We start from the raw sequence: 17,591 nt of genomic DNA, 5'->3' as shown, positions 1-17,591 counted from the left end.
CAAATACCTTCTCGGAGGCTTTTGGTGAAGATCAAGTGTAGTATAACATTAAATATTTAGTGTGTCCTCTCAAAAGGGATTTGATCTTTACATATGGAAAAGGGATGAGACTTAAAGATTAAACAGATCTTTTTAATATCCAGCTTCAGTGACTCAAAATAACAATGCAAGCAGCAGTGACTGAAGAATTTGCATGTGGGGGATTAGGCACGGTAATCAGACATCGGGGACAGAGTGCAGGTCTGGGGAAGCTGTGCCATGTGAGGGTGTCACTGGGGGAGACATGGAGATACCTGGGAGGAGGTGACGTGAGGCTGGAGAAACACTGACAGCCAAAAGGAGAGGAGCTAAAAAAAAGTGACCATACACATGAGGAAGGGTTGTGTAGCATTCAGGTGTGGTGGCCTGATACTTCCCCAGTTGACCATCAAGCAAACAACCCATCCGATTATGCTACTGTAGTATCTGTCTGTACACAACAAAGCCCAGGAGTCTTCCCAAAGGACTCTAAGGAGCCCCTCCTGCTAGACACTGGATCAGAAACACCGCTCCTGCCCCACGTAGTGTATTCAAACAGGAGACTTTATGCCACAGGTATATTTGTGTATTTATATATAAATATGCCTTTCTATATATTCATATACACACGTGCATGCAAGTTGAAAGAAGAGAATTTGTGAAATGTATTTCTCAAGCAGACCCAAAAAAATATTTCAAAAGGCAGAAGAAAGGGAAAATCACAACAAAAATCTTTCATGCACACTTTGTTATAATTAAGGGTTAAAACAGAGGGATGCCCCTGCTGCCACAAACCCTTCTCTTTTCCTGCTTTTAAGCAAGAAAATCGTGAGGTGAAGACAGCTCACGTTAGAGCTGGCAGTTTGTTTCTTTGAACCTTTCTAGGAAGGCTTAACTAACATGATGTGGCAGCAGCACGAGGTACAGTGCAGAGCCCTGCCTTGGTAGAGACCCACCAAACATGGCCAGAGCTGTGGGGAGCCTGCCCTGGCTCAAGCACCTTTTCCACTGCAGTCTTCCTAAATAATGCACCCATAGTGTTTGGCCTAGAAAAAAAATGCTTGCCTGACCTTCTGTGAGTTTCACCCGTTTCCCCAGTCCAGTTCTGTGCCATTCTTGTATCTGTGTGAGCAGTAACTACCCACATGGAAAAAAGCAGGGGGTGGCTCAGTCAAGAAACTAAGCATTCCCCAGCCTTTCCACAACATCCCAGTTTCAGTTGTGTCCCATTTTGTTCTCTGGAACAAAACCCTGAATTATTTCAGTCATTTCCCATTCAAAATAATTGCTTTCCTGATGCAGCCTTGGACAGCCCAAGCAAAGAAAGATTTTTCTTTCTAGCAGCCCCAGTGAAGGAGTGGCAGATACTGCAAACGGAGCCATGGTGAGCTCGGCATTACTAATGCCTATCAGATCTTGTTCTCATCACTGTAGTGCAGCAACTTGCAAACCTCACGAAAAAAGATGTATGAAGGCTGGTGAGACCTGTCCTCAGTTTGCCATTTAGATTTGCCAAATACGGGATCAAGAGACACTCTTATAAACCTTTACTCTGACTTCCCAAGCAGCTCAGGCCAGAGCTCCCCTGAATTAGTTTGCTTTTGAACTAGAGTATTTCTGTTTAAAAATGCGTTGTAGGAAAATTTCTGGGTTTTGAAAATCCACCCCAGCCTATGCTAAACAATTCCCATGTTTGGTTAATGGTGTCATTCCTAAACCACCTTCCTTTTGATCTAAAACCCCCATGCTCTGACATCCAGCTCCAGACTTTGCTGCACTCTGTGTTCCAGATTGATGAGCTCCATGATCACATTTTTATTCTCTTTAGCATCACTTACAGTGCAGTTTGCCTTGCCTTCCTTTGGATAGCTACAGTGGGGACATCTGCAGCAGAGCAAGTCACCACGGGCTCTTTATACTGAGTTGAGGGAAACACATGCTTTGTGGATACAATCTCTGTCACCCGTTTTAGACCTCTCCTTCAGCCGAAGGAGAATTGCCCCCCTAAAGTGCTTATTTCTCTGCATTGACTTCAAAGGAAGTCTAAAGAATAAGTTTAGATTTATCTGTGCTTAGTCAAATGAGACCCACCCAGGCAAGCGGTGATCCCAGCCCTCTGAACTCATCTCTGACAAACTCCGAAACCAAACTGAAAGCCTCAAACAGTGCTTTACAAAGCAGAGTTATCACTCCTTCCAGTTACACCCATTATCTTTCCTCAAGCCTTTACAGTTTCCCAAACCCTTCCTGCAGTCGTTGCTACTATGATTCATAAGATCCCAGCACATCCCACTCACAAAGCAGCCCCAGCTAGGGAGTAAGTTCCCTAACCATGACAAGGGTGCGGCATCATCATTATTCTGCTGGGATTTGTGTTCACTGCCTTGTCTGTGTCTATAGAGAGCTCCAGGGTCTATTTAGCAGCTCCATGTTTGCAATGAGGCTGCCACCACCTGCTCTCAGAGCATGTCTCTTCTCACAAGACAGTTCTGCTACGAAAATCTGCCTTGTCCAAAACACCGCGACATGCCGAAGACATGAAATAGAAAGGGAAACATTATTGACTCAAGGCCGGAATGGAGTTTCCTCAGCTCTCAGAAAGAATAGTCAGTAAAGGAAAAGCTTCTTGGTTTGACGGGGTGAACCCTGAGCAGAGATTAGCACCTGTGAAAGATGGTTTCTGCAGGAAAACGCTGTCTTCCTGCCGGCAGAGCGGGTGCGCATCTGGCTTCCTCTGTGCCCCACAGCAGAGGCAGGCAGTTCGGCAGCTGCAGCAACAGCAGCACTGGCTCCAGCTGCGCTGCTCCTGCCCCCAAGGACAGGCACTTGAGCAGTGGTGGTGCATCCCTCCCTCACTGCTCCCCTGGGCTGCTGTTTCCCCTCTCCGCTCTATTCCGGGTCTTCCTTTTGGAGAGGCTTTTTCCTGGACATCCTTTGCCTGCACCATTTATGGGTACTTTCAGCTCATCCAAAAATGCCTCTTCCCTCCCAGGCCTTTCTCCAGGACAAGAAGCAATCTAGGACCGACTGAGGCCAAAACAAGAGGGTCTCATTTTCCTTCCCCTCATCAACTTTTGGGACATTTTTCTGCTTCTGCAAATTCAGCGCAATCGTTATTTGCTGTGGGGCTGTGTCTGGGTCTCTGTTTGGTCCCCAGCATGCCTCACATTGCCCTGGCAGCCAAGGTGAGGAAGAGTTTTCCTCTTCTTTCCCAAGCAGGAGTACCTGCCTACACCATAGCCCAGCCTGCATGCAAACATACAGCGCCTAAACGAGGGACTGGAATTGCTGCCACTGTAAAGCAGCTGAGCAACGTGTAGAGCAGGGGGGAGCAAAAAAAAGATGATAAATGCTCCATAAGTTGATTTGCATATTTGGATAGATGTCGTGGTGAGATTGCTGACACCTCAGTGCTCTGGGCATCTTCAGGTGTTTCAGAGCAAACTGTGCAGATCCAGCTGAGAGAGAGGTGCCTTCCAAGTTTGGAAAGCCAGCCATGTCCCTGTCAGTCCTGTCGCTTCCAGGCCTGTACTACTTCCCCTGCATGATGGGGTGGTGGTGGGTTAGCATTACCAGCTTCTGCCCTATTAACTGCAGGGGTTTAGTATCCACCCCTGGGGAAAGGGGCTTGACTGAGCCTGACCCGCACATAGCTCATGCTCTACAGCTCAGCAGAAGACAGGCTGAGGGCACTTGCTGTACCAGAGACCTCATCTGGGCTGGCCCACCCAGCCTCCAGACCCATAGCCCTGATGTGGGGACATGGTGTGCATAACCCTGCTGTCTTCCTGCCCAGGTCTGTGTGGGCAGGGAGAAACTTTGATCTGTTTGCACATTCATATTGCTTCAAAAGCACAAGTGGATTATATGAACATTAATATAAGAGAATGTCCCTGCTCACTGCAGGGGGTTGGACTAGATGACCTTTGAAGGTCCCTTCCAACCCAAACTATTCTATGATTCTATGATTACTGTCACAGAACTGCTGATTTTTTTCTTCCTGGCCTGGTTTTGACAGAGATGCTTATGCTTCTGTTGAACTTTTTCCCTGTTAGTTTTACTACCATTTCATCCCACGCTGGCTTCCCCTCAGCTGTGTCTTAGTTTTTGCTTTTATATAGTTCATCAACATCAGAAAATTCCCTTAAGAGAAAAACAAAACCATCATTATCTGCAATTACTTATTGCTACTTTTTTCTGTATATTCCTCAGCACTGTTCTGTGTGAAGGCGAGTTGTTTTGTTTTAAAAACACATCTATTGAGGTAAAGCTGAAAGGAAATCAAGCAACCTACTGGACAAAACTCTTGAAAGCAATGAAGGGTTCCCAATGAGTGATGCTCTTTCCTTTGCTAAGGAAAGCTCCACTAGTGCAACAGCTGTTAAACACAAGTTTGGGGAAATGCATCCCCCCAGTCACCTTCTCATAATACAAATTCCAGATCTGATCCTAGGTTTAGTCTTCCAATCATTTCCTCTTGTGTGTGATTAGCATTGATCCTGAAATATGAAGCAGTCCTTAAGAAGGATAATATCTGCTAAGTAAACTGCATTGTTATGTACAAGTCTATTATGCACGTCTTTCTCAAAGATAAACCTTAAGGCTTGATGTACACTTGTACAAAGATATCACAACTCCTCAAATGAAGAGAGTATTAGAGTGAAGCTGTAACTACAAGACAACACATTTTAAAAAATCCGTCCTTGCTCTGGTACAAGGAGCAGGGCATGAACATGCTCATTGCAGGCACCGAGACACCAACACAAGGCAGATGGTTTTGGTGAGGCTGTAAAGAGTGGCACAGTCAGAAAGGGGTGGGTCAGATGAATTAAAAGCAAACCTCAAATATCAGTATGGACCTTGCAAGAAGTGTCTCTGCCTGTCTCTAAGGCAGAGTCCACAGAGATGAAGGAAGCACTCTTTCATTTTTCCATTTAACAGAATATATTTAAGGGACATTTGGATCCATCCCAACTGTCAATGGCATTTTCCTTTCAGATAACCAAGGATGCAGCAGCCTTAGGCTGAATCCAAACCAAGAGCACAGTCAGTTCAGTTATATTACTTCAGTTTGTGATTGTCCTCATAAGTCCTTCATAAAATGACTGTATCAAAATGTAGCTTGTAGGTGACAATGCATTCTGATTTGTGAGAAAGGATTTTCATGGCCTGCTAAATGAGTTATCTAGAAATCCCATCAGCAGGGAGAGTGTGAGAGCCCCTCATTACTCTGTCCCTGCAATCAGCTTGCTAGACACTGGCCCTTCATTAGAGCGTAAGGCTGTTCCCTGCACACCAGCCTTTATCTTCGTCTCTCCAGAGTGAGCAACAGTGGCACATTCCCCAGGAGACCCCTGTGCCTGATGTGAGCAGCGTGGGGTGCTTCCCAGCTCACAGGCAGCGGGTCCATGGGTCCTGTGGCCATGACAGGGAGAACAGAATTCCACAACATCACATATGTGCAGCACTGGATGCCAGGCAGCTTAGGAAAAGAAAGTCAGTATCTTTGATTTAAGGCTTTTAAGATCTGGGCTGTTCTCTAATTGCTTATTTAATAATGATAATAATAATTAATACCAAACTCTTACCTATTCTTTTCACTAGTAGAACTAAAAGCGCAATACAGAAAAGGTAATTATTCCCATTTTATATATGGTGAAAGTGAAGCAGAGATGGGTAGATTGCCTTCCCCAATGTCACACATCATTTTATTGGCAGATCTGGGAATAACACCTCAGTTTTCCAAGCTTTGGTCCAAGCTGGAGCTGCCATGTCCCCTGAGGGGATTTCCTGAGTGTTCATGACTGCTTCAATGCCTTTCCCATTGCAGCACTTCCAGCAACTGGAGGAAACCACTTCTGGGCCAGGGTTCACACACTTCAGTTCACGGTCACACTACGAATCAGATAATAGATAGGGATTTTCTCCAGGGGAGTCGATAGACTGTCTTCCATGGCAGTACACAGAGCAAACCTGGCTCTCTGAATGGCTTAAAGGCCTTCCAAGGGACATGTTTCCTGTTTTGTAATGAACTTCACTTCTTTCTCTCTCTTCTCCTTTCACTGTGTGTGCCCTGTACTGTTCCCAAACACAAGCCACTGCATACGTTTTTTCTTTCGTGGCACTTTTTGCTGTGGTAGCATTGACTTCTCACCACCACACATTTTATTTCAGGACCCACTTTCTTTCTGCAGCTTCTTCACTCTTTCCCTGTCTCTTTTGTATGAATTTCTTGTGTATCGTCAGGTGGATGTCTTGCAACACCTCTCCGGTTAGTGTTTATATTCATCCTGAGCCACAAGCAGAGGGTGGCTTTATGAGAATTGCTCTGCTCTATCCACTTGTGCAGTGTATGAGGCACTTGGTGAATGGTTGTCTGACACCTTGTACCTCATTTCTGTAAGCAGGCTATATTGCCCACCCTAACGTGGGTATTATGGCTTTTGTTGAGTTTGTGTAATTATGGCAAGACCTTTAGGAAACCTGTTACCCTAGAGGGATTCAACGATGATTAACTATAAAGGTATATTATTTTTTTTTTCCAACTGAGTTTTCCTGTATTTCTCAGATTTGATTAGCTGAATTCTTATTTTATAGAGAAAGAAGACTTCAAATTCACTCTCCAGTGAAATAACACTGGCATCCTCTCCATCAGTGGGTGAGATCCCACATGTTTGTTTGCCAGAACCAAAATTTTTGCAAAATCTTCTTCAGGCAAAGCTGTAATGTCCTAAATATAACAGGCTTAAGCAACCATTTTGTAGCTGGGTATTCATCAATTCCCCTTGCATACCTAAATAGAAAGGAGAGATGAAGAACAGCTTTAAAAATCTGGGAGAAAGTGGAGAGTGTCTGTATTAGCTATTAGCAGGTCAAAGGCTTTTCCTAAGGAAACCTGCCCGTTTAAATTGAAAACTGAGAGCACACAGAGGTTTTTTCTCCATCTTCCCTGCAGAGGGTGAAGTGAAATCTAGGCATTAGTGCTAAATTGTTTTCAATTTTTGTAATGGCTTTACATAAGTAGCTTTTTCTTCTCTGTGTCAGTACAGTTGACAGCCATTAAATACCACCCTTGTCAAAACAGGCCCTTGTCCCTTCAATCCTTATCCCAGTAAAACTGGGATAAGTTCCTGGTTGAAATCATGAATCCCATGGTGCGAGTGAGCTCTTGTGATCCCTGCACTGGGCAGGCAGTGGAGCCAGGGATAACACACTATGGCCACCCTGCCCAGCCCAGACGGGGGCACCCGGCACTCCCACCTGATATTCTCCATCTTCTTCTTGTGCTCCAGAGTTTATTAAAAAAAACCAAAACAAAACCCAAAGAAGCTATTTCAGACTTTTCAAGCGCCTGAAGACAATTACCAAAATAACTCTCCGCTCTGTTATAGCATCCAATGACTCTAACAGTGCAGTGCTGCATACCGCATGAGAGCCAAACCATCAGCAAAAGCAGCTCCTAACTGATAGTTTCAGAAAGACATACTGGAAGTATAAGTCATGAATGAAGTTGCTTTTATTAGCTGACATCTTCTAAACACTTCGCAAATGAACCTTCAGTTGCTGTCTGAAATACTTAAGGACGCCTTGTACGTCGAGTCTCTCCCAGGATCTGAAGGGTCCCCAGCATGTGCCAGGGGAGATTCCCTATCCAAAGGTCAACATTGGCAATCTGGGATCAGCCCCCAAACCTTAGAGTTAGACCCCATGTCTAAAGGAAAGGAGTGGAGGCAGGTGGGTGCTCACCTGCCATGGGGTTGGCAGCCTATCTCAGCTGACTGAATATCTGGCCTTTGGGCTGCCCTGCACCAAACCCGCCTTCAACCCCACCAGGCTTTGGCAGGGTCTGGTGTCCACCCAAATGAGGACATGCACCAGGAGGAGGTAGCTCTTCATTCCACAGGACTGGGTTTCTGATTCCGAGATCAAGTGCCTCCCACCTCTCATTGGCAGGGGTTAACCATGGTGATAACCAGCTGTACCAGCCTCCTCACACCCAGGTGAGGGGCATGAACAAGCTACAAGCAACCAGGTTACCACCACCAGCTGCCACTTCTGCTCTTTCCCATTGCTGCCAGCAGCACTTTGAACAGTACTCCTTCAAAAACCTCCTCTCCAGGGGGATGAGATTACCAGCCTGGCTGGTGGAGCTTTTCTATTTCCAAAAGCAGTATCAACAGCGTGTATGTGTAATTTGGCTATTACACCAACAGCAAAGAGAAAATGTAGCTTGCTTTCTGCATCATGTTCCCCTCGTGTCCTTTCCCTGTTATTTTGTTCTTTCTCCTCACTGCAGTCATTTAAATGATTTGCAGTCTCACATTGAAGTGAAGTCATTTTAAGATGGCTTCCTCCTGTTGAAATTAGGAGGACAAAGAACGGGAAAAGAAAATATTTCTTGCTTTGCTGTCAGCCCTCCAATATGAGCAAGTAAGAACTATGTTGGGTGGTAGCAAGTCCCTTCACTGTTCTGGCATGAGTATCTTGCCTATAAAGGCACTGTCACACTGCAGATACCAGATACAGACTTGGAAGGCAGTCCCATGAATCTAACTGCCAGGCCAAAAATACCTACCTGCTCTTCTTTCAGCAAAGTTATGGTGGTTGTTATAAGCTTTCGAACACAATATTTTCATTACATTGATATTTTCCAACCATATGTTGAAATATATTGGTAGTTTAAAAAGCTGATAGTGGTAAGAGGAATTTTATTTTTCAAAACTATTACTCACTATTAAAGATCAATAAATAAAATACCCAAGGAAACATTATTTCATCAATGAGGGACAACAGCCATCAAAACAGGAACAGCCACCCCACAGTATAGCTGCAGCAGAAGAAGCCAGCTACAACCCCCTCCCCTTAGGGCTGGGGACCCACAGAAGGGCATGGCCCAGGGGTGCCCAACATCTTGCTCTTTCACTACAGATGTGACCAGTGGGACAACTTGATTTTTTGGACCCTCTCCTCTGGTTGATCAGCCTTGCCATGTCTGCTTCTAAACTGGCAAAACTTCTTGGGTCAAATTTCCAGGGACTTTCGTTGTTTGTTTGTTTGCTTGTTTTAAATCACTGCTAATTTACTTCTCTAGGAGATGGGGGAATTAAAGGATTTAGATCAATAATGCTCCAAGTATGCAGGAAAGAGTAAGGACAGCTTTACAGCTAATGCACTGAATAAAGGCTTGGAGAGCCCAGCTCAGCTGGGGCTACGGGCACAGTCCCTCGGCATGACCTTGAACCAGTCATTTTCTCTGCTCTCATCAGCTCCTCACCTGCAGGGTGGTGTGGACATGTCCATCAGCATTCACAAAATGCTCAGAGGTTGGGGTAACGAAAACACCACTGATGAATGGAGGCTGGAAGGGTACATGGCTCTTCCCAGTTCTGGCGCTTGGGGCACTTGCTCCAGCCTTTCCTCCCTGGGAGGGCTATGGAGAGCTCTGTGAGCAACAGGAGATGCTCAGGGGCCATGATTCTGCAGCTGGATTTAAGATGCTTCACCAGGAAGAAGTGTGGTGAAGGTGCAGCACCACAGTGCACAGGAGAAGCTATCTCCGTCCGTAGTTTCAGGCACTCCCACAGCAACTAATTAGTGTTGGTTTTCAGTGCTGCATTCCCCTAGCTGGGCACGCTGCAGATTGCCTCTGTTATTTGCCTCTCTACCGGCCCAGGAACAGCCCTGGAAGCAAACATGCCTTGTAGCATGCCCTGCAGGTCAGCTAATCCTGCCCCTGTGGGACCAGAGCAGAGGGCCAAGCTTCAGACAAGGAAATCTCATGTAAAAAAGCATCTGTGCAAGGAAATTATTAGGGTTTTCATCTTCTCTGCAGTAAGGTACTTCTTGTGGCTGATGAGACCAGCGTCACTGGGGGTGCTGAAGGTACAGCAGCTGAGAATGACACAGGGAAGTCCCATCGCCGCACAGCCTGAGGGGGAGCTGGTGGTGTGAACCCCCCATGCAGCCTGGCTGATCCCCTCCCTGCTGCAGCACAGCCTCCCCAGTATGGCCACTAGCTCACAGGGCAGACCTGCCTTTGTACCATGCAGCTGGAAGCCCAGCAGGCACCATTCAAAAGAGATACCCAGGAGGAAGCCTGATGAGAAACACAACACAGGCCACCAGTACACCATACACACCATGCTGGTCCAAAGACAAATGTCACCTTAATGGCAACGTCTGCTTAGACTGCATCTACCACTGGCTTTTCTCTATGGTGACCGCAGTTGTGTTAATTGTAGTTCAGGGAAGAAGTGCGTGTGGCCTGTGGCTCAGAGAGCTTCCCAACATGCAGAGGAGGGGCTCACAAGTGAGAGTGCACCTCACGAATGAGGGCAAGCTGAGGAGTGAGCTAAAAGAAATCACCCAACAGCTTTTTAATTTGCCACCTGGATTTTGGTCCCCTCAGTTTCAGTTTTGAGCTTTTCTCCCAAACAAGAGAGTTACTAACATTTTCCTTAAATAAACTTAGGCGTTTTCACATAATCAGATTATTCCAGGAACTGGAGCCTTAAAGAAAAGCCAGAGCCTGTTACACGAGGTGTGAACACAGAATCCCCCGAGCATCACAGTGCTGTCACTCAGATAGACGGGAGGCACATTTTTGCAGGGAGAGAGTTATTCTTAATTTTTAAGATTTGCATTTTCATACAGTTAGATTCTTGAAAATTTAGCAGCTCCTCCCAAATTTTCTCACATCCTCAAGGGACTGGTGGTGGGAGAGCAATGAAGGAGGAGGACAACAAAACACAACAGCAAGAGACTGCAGCAGATGGAGAAGAGAAGCTGTGAAAAGAGCAGGGTCACTGGAAGGACAGTGCTTGGATCCTGGCTGTGGCAGGGACTTTCTTCAGTTTGATGCTGAATTCTGTGAACTTGGTTTTTGCCAGTGTTTTTTAGCAGGCATTGGTAAGACCATCAACACCAGACATATCACCTGAATTATTGTGCTGCGAACTTCTGGGGTAGCAGAGTCAGATGAATCAGGCACAGGTCAAGCGTCGCAATCTGAGTCATCAGTCTGACCACAACCCCCAGCATGTCGTAAAGCCAACAATTTAACCTCCTGTGTTTCTGTTTCTTTATCTGTAAAATGGATCAAACAAAGCATTTCACTCAAAAAACCTGAAACACATGTTTGTGCGACATACTGAAAAAGCAGTGTTATGATTAACCTCATATCAGCAGATGCATAGGAAATAAAGAGAAACAAAACACCCTGGTCTTTGGTTTCCTAAATTCAGAAGTCGTTTTTATCTTCAGACTGATGCAGGCCACACTATGTTGCCTTTCTTTAGGAGGCATGAAGGGGCAGTAAAAAGTAGGTTGGGACTTTGAGTGTCTCATTCATGCAATTTTTTTCTCTGCCCTTTTGCTTAACAGTTGAGTCTAAATGGGAGAAGGAGTGGGTTTGGTTTTAGGCAGCTTAGTTTCCATGGGATTTTGAATAATCAATCAGTTAACATCATTATGACAACAGCTGATGTGGACTTGCTACAGTCATATTCATGGCACTGCCTGGGTTTTCTAATGCACAGAATTTTATTTTTAATTTAATATAGCAATGCTGGCTGTGGTTCATTGTAAACGCTCCTCCTGGATTCATTTCCTTGTGAAAGCTGTGCCAACCTGCAGTGCACAAATAGTGTGTCAGTGCACCGCATCATGAGGAGTGGATCCGATTGGATGTTTTCCAGATGAATGTCTTTTTTCCATTTGAAAATGCCAGTTGTTCAAAATGGAGATGTTCTGCAGGAATGTGTCGATTTTGACAGATTGCAGCAGCCAGGGGTGTTAAAACCTGCTAGTTTTGCCACGGGGGCTCTTGCTGCAAACCCCCTCCATGCTCCAGGGCCCCAGATCTCCACAGCAGCTTGCACAGCTGCAGGGCTGAGAACAGGAGCTGGTTTTGCCTAAGGGCCCCCTCCCTGTTTTCCTCGGAGCAGCCCTCCTAGGGGAGCTGGGCTTCTGCAGGCAAACTGAGCAGGCACCTCAGGGCAGAGCTTTCCTAAGCTTTTTCAAATCTTGTGAGTTTTCCCAGAGCAGAAGATAGTTTTTCTTCCCTGCCTCAAACAAGAATCCTTAAAAAACCCCTGTTCATGGACTTTCTGTTATTCTGGAATACCAATGCATGGAGATGTATTTGAATGATCACTGGTTAACCTCTTTGCTTTTGGGTATCAATAACAAGTGCAGCCATATCTCCTTCAAAAGAAGATGTAAGCAAAAAGGAAAAGAAAAAAGTCTAATGAGTTCAAAGAGACAAACTTGACCAATAATGGAACATACTGTATAGGCCTGAATTTTGGCAGCACATCACCTTGCCTTCTTCTTCCCTGCTGCCCTTGGGCCCCAGCTTGCTCACATCTATGCAGGGGACCCACCAAGCAGTGGTGAGCACAGCAGCCCAGCTTTGTGCCCAGAAAGCTGGTCATGCTCTGAGGAGAAAACTCCTGTGAAACCTCTTTCATCTCATGTGGCTGTTGTCAGGGCATCATGTTTCTTTTTGCCCCATCCGCAAACGGGCATCAGGATGCTGGCTAGGGCTGCTGCCAACCCTGCTGTGACAATGTCATATCTTCTGGAGCCTGGCCTAATTCATTTAATTTGAGCTGCCAAGTAGTTCTCAGAGAGTAAGAGCTTCAAAATGCTCCTGTCTTAAATAGATTTGAAGAGATTAGCTAAAAGCCAAAGACGCTGTATCCAGGCCACTTCCTGCATACAGCATGACATTGCTTTTTGTAAAGATCTGAAATGCATCGTAAGGGGGGTGGTAAGAAAAGAGACCCCCCTGTTTTATTACCAGTTTCAAACTCAGGAGCATCCATATGAGGGGCAATGCATGCAACTACGATATTTGCACTTTAGTTTTGCTCAGGTAAATGTTCCCACTCCTGTCTTCATAAACCCTTTTATTCAGTAGGAAATTTCACTGCAGTGCTGTCACTGCCCAGGACTCCTTCCTGACCACATCTCCAATAGTGATTAAGCACTGAAAACTTGCATTTTAATGGCAGCGAGGGGCAAGCACAGGAGTGCAGCTCTGTGCTCTATGAAGACTTGTAATGTCGATGCAGTTGCTAATCTCTTTGGGATGCTTTCTCTATATTGAAGTTACCAGTGCCCAAAATAAGACTTGTGGCCTCCTGTGAGTTTCCTGGCTTGCTGTGGGCAGCTGGGAAGAGGCCATGAGACAGGGCTGACTGACTCCATCAGCAGCAGCTCCCTTGTAAGATCCCTGGCAGCTAGTGCAGGTACATCCACAGCATGGTCTGCAGGGCAAGCTTTGGAAGAAGGCACTGGCACTTACAGCTTTCTACAAGGCATTCAAGTTCGATTCTTGTCAGCCCTGCAAGTTGTGCCTGTGAAGGATGGAGCTGCAAGCTCATCTGCTGCCTCTGTGTTATTCTCCTTAATTTTATCATGCTTTCTTGGGATTTTTGGTGGGAAGGGTTGCTGTGAGCTCTTGGATCTTAGCACAAATCCAAGTCTGATTATCAGAACTTAGCCAAAAATATCATTGGTTTTCTCCATCGTCTCTAACCATTTGTGCACTGCCAATCAGTGAGTGACCCACATCAGCAGTGTGAGGTTTGGTTTTCTGGAATACAAACATGTGGGAATGAGTTTTGATCTGCTAGGGGCAGTGTATAATTTCAGTGCAACTACCTTTGTAGATTTGCTTATGAATAAGTTTCCATAGCTCAAAGGAGCAGTTCCCTCATCTGAGAAATCCCATGCTGAACACCAGTTTCAGAAAAAAATCAAGCAGAATTACTGTGGCCATAAAAATAAGGAAAGTTCAGCTTGCTCTGACCTTACGAGCAAGACCTCACTTTCTTTATACTTCCTGGGAAATCCTGGTGTTTTGCTCCTTCTGATGCTGATCTTATTCATCTTCATCATTAAACACCCAAGGAGGATTTACACTGCTTTTACCAGAAAACATGCCTTCTAATCTTCCAAGTGTCCAAAGCAGAAATAAGTCCCAAACACCCACAATCTTACAAGAGAAAACAGATTAAAGTGCATCAAAGAGGAATCTAACATAATGCTTCGCTTCCCTTTTTAGTGTCCTTCCTCTGTACAGTTTGCTCTTCAAGTTTGACTCCTGTTACTAACGATACATATTTGTTAACAGTGGCAGGCAGGCATGTGACAGAGGTTCATGCCCTGCCATGCCAGAGAGGTTGAGACACCTCACATCAGGAACTCATGGTTGGAATAGAAAAGACAGAAGAAGGGCTCCAAGGAGATATTGTTTCTTTCAACAAGCAGATGGGAATGTGAGGAAGAGAGGTGCGGGAACAGAGTTTCTTAAGAGTTCAGGGCTGCCAAGAACAGGCAGGTTTTCAGAAGACCTGAGCTCCCATTTAGTAAGTAAAATAATGGGCTATTTTTTCCAAAGAACTCTGGACAAGGGGAAATGAGCTCTTCTGGGGATCTTGCCTTATATAGTTATTGTAATGACTTGGCCTTAGTGCCAAGCGTGTGAAAATCCATCACAAAGTGACTTGCCAAAGTGATACAGGGAGTCTGCAGTACATCTGGGGATCAAATCCTGATCTCTGAGACAAAGTACATTACTTAGGCCTCTCAGTTGTCTGGAAAGCACTAGATTTAGCCTTGGCTTAGCTGTCTTGCTTTAGACCAAATGAAAAAAAAAAAGTGAAAAAGAGCTCAGAGCAGATCTTGCAATTCCTTAGGAGCTTTTGCATGTTTCCTGGGGGAGCTCTAGGGAAGGACAGAACTTCTCTACAAGGAAGTGTCCTCAGGGCTGGTATGACTGCGATGAGGTAGAGACAGCCCCACCTGGTCGTGCTCACACTCAGCAGCGCTGAAATCCTTCAGCGCTCAGTAGGATTTTAGATCTTCCATGCACACTTCATATCTTTTGAACAAATTCCTCCAGGCTGCTAGGCATGGTGAAGGCTTGGAGATTGCCTGGGAGCAGGTTGATGAAGCATCTTTCCCCAGGTCTTTTCATAGCATATGCAGGATAACTTTTCTGGCAAAAAAACCCAATGGCAAAACTTAAACGCTGCTCTGCAAGCAGTGCAAGGGGTAAGCATTGGTGTGGTGCCACACTTTCTGCAAAACCTTCATATCCTCCCTTTTTATTCAGTAGGTTCTCTAACTCAGCATTTCCTTCAAACAGGCTTTCACGCTGCAGCCTGGACAGCTAATTGTAACAGAAATAATTCCAGGTAAATAGCTGAAGGCAAGGTAGGGAACAAAGGCTTTCTTAAAGATACACGCTGCAGTTCTGGATGTGTTAAAATGAGACTTACTCCCCTCCGTACTGTCTGGGTGCCTCCTGCCTTGCTAAAATCATCAAGAACTGTCACATAGAAATAGCCAAGGAGCCACAGAGGCCACAAGACAGGACTCCATCCTCACTAGTGAGTCAGACCCACCCTTATTTGCATTAGCAGCATTTAGTCCTTTTCCTGGAGGAGCGGCCGGCTGGCTGGACCTGCTCCCTTCTCAGTGACTGGCTCTGAATTTACTTTTCTGGCATTGAGTGACACTCCATAACCACCACCAGACATCAGCGGTGTGATAACACCTTCCACTAATGTGGGTCATGTCACAGTCCATGATACAGAGACCTGCCAGAGGTCCCTGTGCTCCTGCAATCAGAGGTGTGAGAGAAAAGAGGAACTACCGAACAAGAACCATCACATGCTTTGCCTGAACATCAACATTTTCTTGAGTTCAGCAAAGAGCTCTGCTAACTCTGTTTTCCTCATTAGCCTCTATTTTCAGGACCTCTGAGGTTCCTGCTCCAAACTCCTGGTTTCCTTTCCTCTCAGTCTGCTGCTTCTCCTTTTCCCCACTATGTGCCCTGACACCTTCAGCTGAACAACGACCTCTGTTATTTGTTCCCATCTTACTGAATGCACTTTCTAAACCAGGGACTTTATCCTGCATCTGGACTAGTTTGTGGGAAAGCAACCTGTGGGCTGTAGGTCAGCAGTGGCTTCATCTTGGAGCCAACTGGCATTGGCCCAATACAGCCCATATTGTGACCCAATACAGCCCATATTGTGAAGGAGTTCAGAAAGGAGCACAGGAGAGGGAGAGGCCTCCAGCTGCCCCAGGCTGGCTTGGTGCTTCCTGGTCCTTGACAATCACTGCCATGATGGCTTCTAGTGCATGTGCAGAGCAGCTCATGCTACGGAGCGTACAGTATAAGACAGGGGAGTTCAAAGAGGCTTCACAAAGTGAAGCAGGAGCTGACACTCCTAAAAATACCTGCTGCACCCAAAACCTGCTTTGGTTTGGGTATCATTATGTAACACATTGTTGAAGATACACATAACTGACTGCAAGAACATGAATCCTTTGCTGATGCAGAGAAGACTATTAATCTCATAAATCAGAACTCAGTTGTCTTCATTTTTGATTCTGAATGTCACAATAAGTCATCTTCCTTTCCACATTAAAGATGAGTATATAAACATTGCAGGAGATGCAAAGAACTCCCCCTTCAACAGCAGAGCTTTCTAAGAACACAAGTTCTCCGGGGCAGAAATTCCAGTTTTATAGGAGTCACATATCTAGTGCAAATGCTCCTTGCTGACAGATGAGCCTGCCTGTTGGGATTTAATATGCTTGAGACCTCAGAAGGCACATCATAACAAAGGCATATTCAGTTGTAGCAATCGCATCTGCCCATCTGGAGGGGCTGGGGGTAACATCTTCTGAAGTGGAAGGTCTCAGTTGGCACTGCTACTGGCAATTCTCTATTGCTAAGCAAACCTGGCTCTTCTTAGGAGTATTTTCAGTGTTTTCCCCTGTGAAAGTTAGCTGTCTATACAGCATGGTTTTCAGCTATCTCATCCAAAAGCTCCCTTCAGGAAATGCATGTTCTTCCTTCTGAGATCCACATGGATTTTCTCATTCTGTCTCATACAGCAAGCCAGAAAAAGCTGAAAGATGGGATGTAGAAGTGGGACAGCATCTGTGAAGAGATAATTATCCTTATTTTCTCTAGATTTGTTAATTTAACTGAAATATCTTGCTAAGCAACACAAATTCCCACCTGACTTTGAGCAAGTGTGGATATAGGGCAGGCTTACACTTCTGGCAATTCAAATAATTAAACGTGAGCCTTGTCCTGAGGCAGCCCTGTGCCATGCCACTGAACCCTTCCTGGGGCCGCTGCGAGGTACCCCAAGGCTTGAAGGTGACCACAGCTTTCCTTATTGCATGCTGAGCACAGCAGTTCACCTCCGTTGAAGTCCCAGTAGGTCCTTAGCTCATGCCTGGTCCCTGGTGATTCAATCATTTAATCCTTTGTTCCTCTGCAGAGCCCTGGAGTTCCCTGGAGATCCACCACTGCAGGGCAAGAAGAACCTGCACCATTACAGTTAGTTTATATTACGCTTTGGGTTTTGTCCATTACTCATGTACTAACATTCAACACAACTTAAGAGGTTTCCATAATGTGAAACAGAGTTGATTGTTGGGTTAGTGGTGAAACGTAAACCTTCCTACACAACTACTTGTTCCAGATGGAGATTGATGTGAATTTGTTCATCATGCCAGAACCATAGCAAAGCCTGCAG

The sequence above is a fragment of the Strigops habroptila genome, chromosome 1 (assembly GCF_004027225.2).
Source record: "Strigops habroptila isolate Jane chromosome 1, bStrHab1.2.pri, whole genome shotgun sequence".
NCBI lineage: Eukaryota > Metazoa > Chordata > Aves > Psittaciformes > Psittacidae > Strigops > Strigops habroptila.
The sequence above is the reverse complement of the archived record's forward strand: the minus strand, read 5'-3'. Positions refer to the sequence as shown.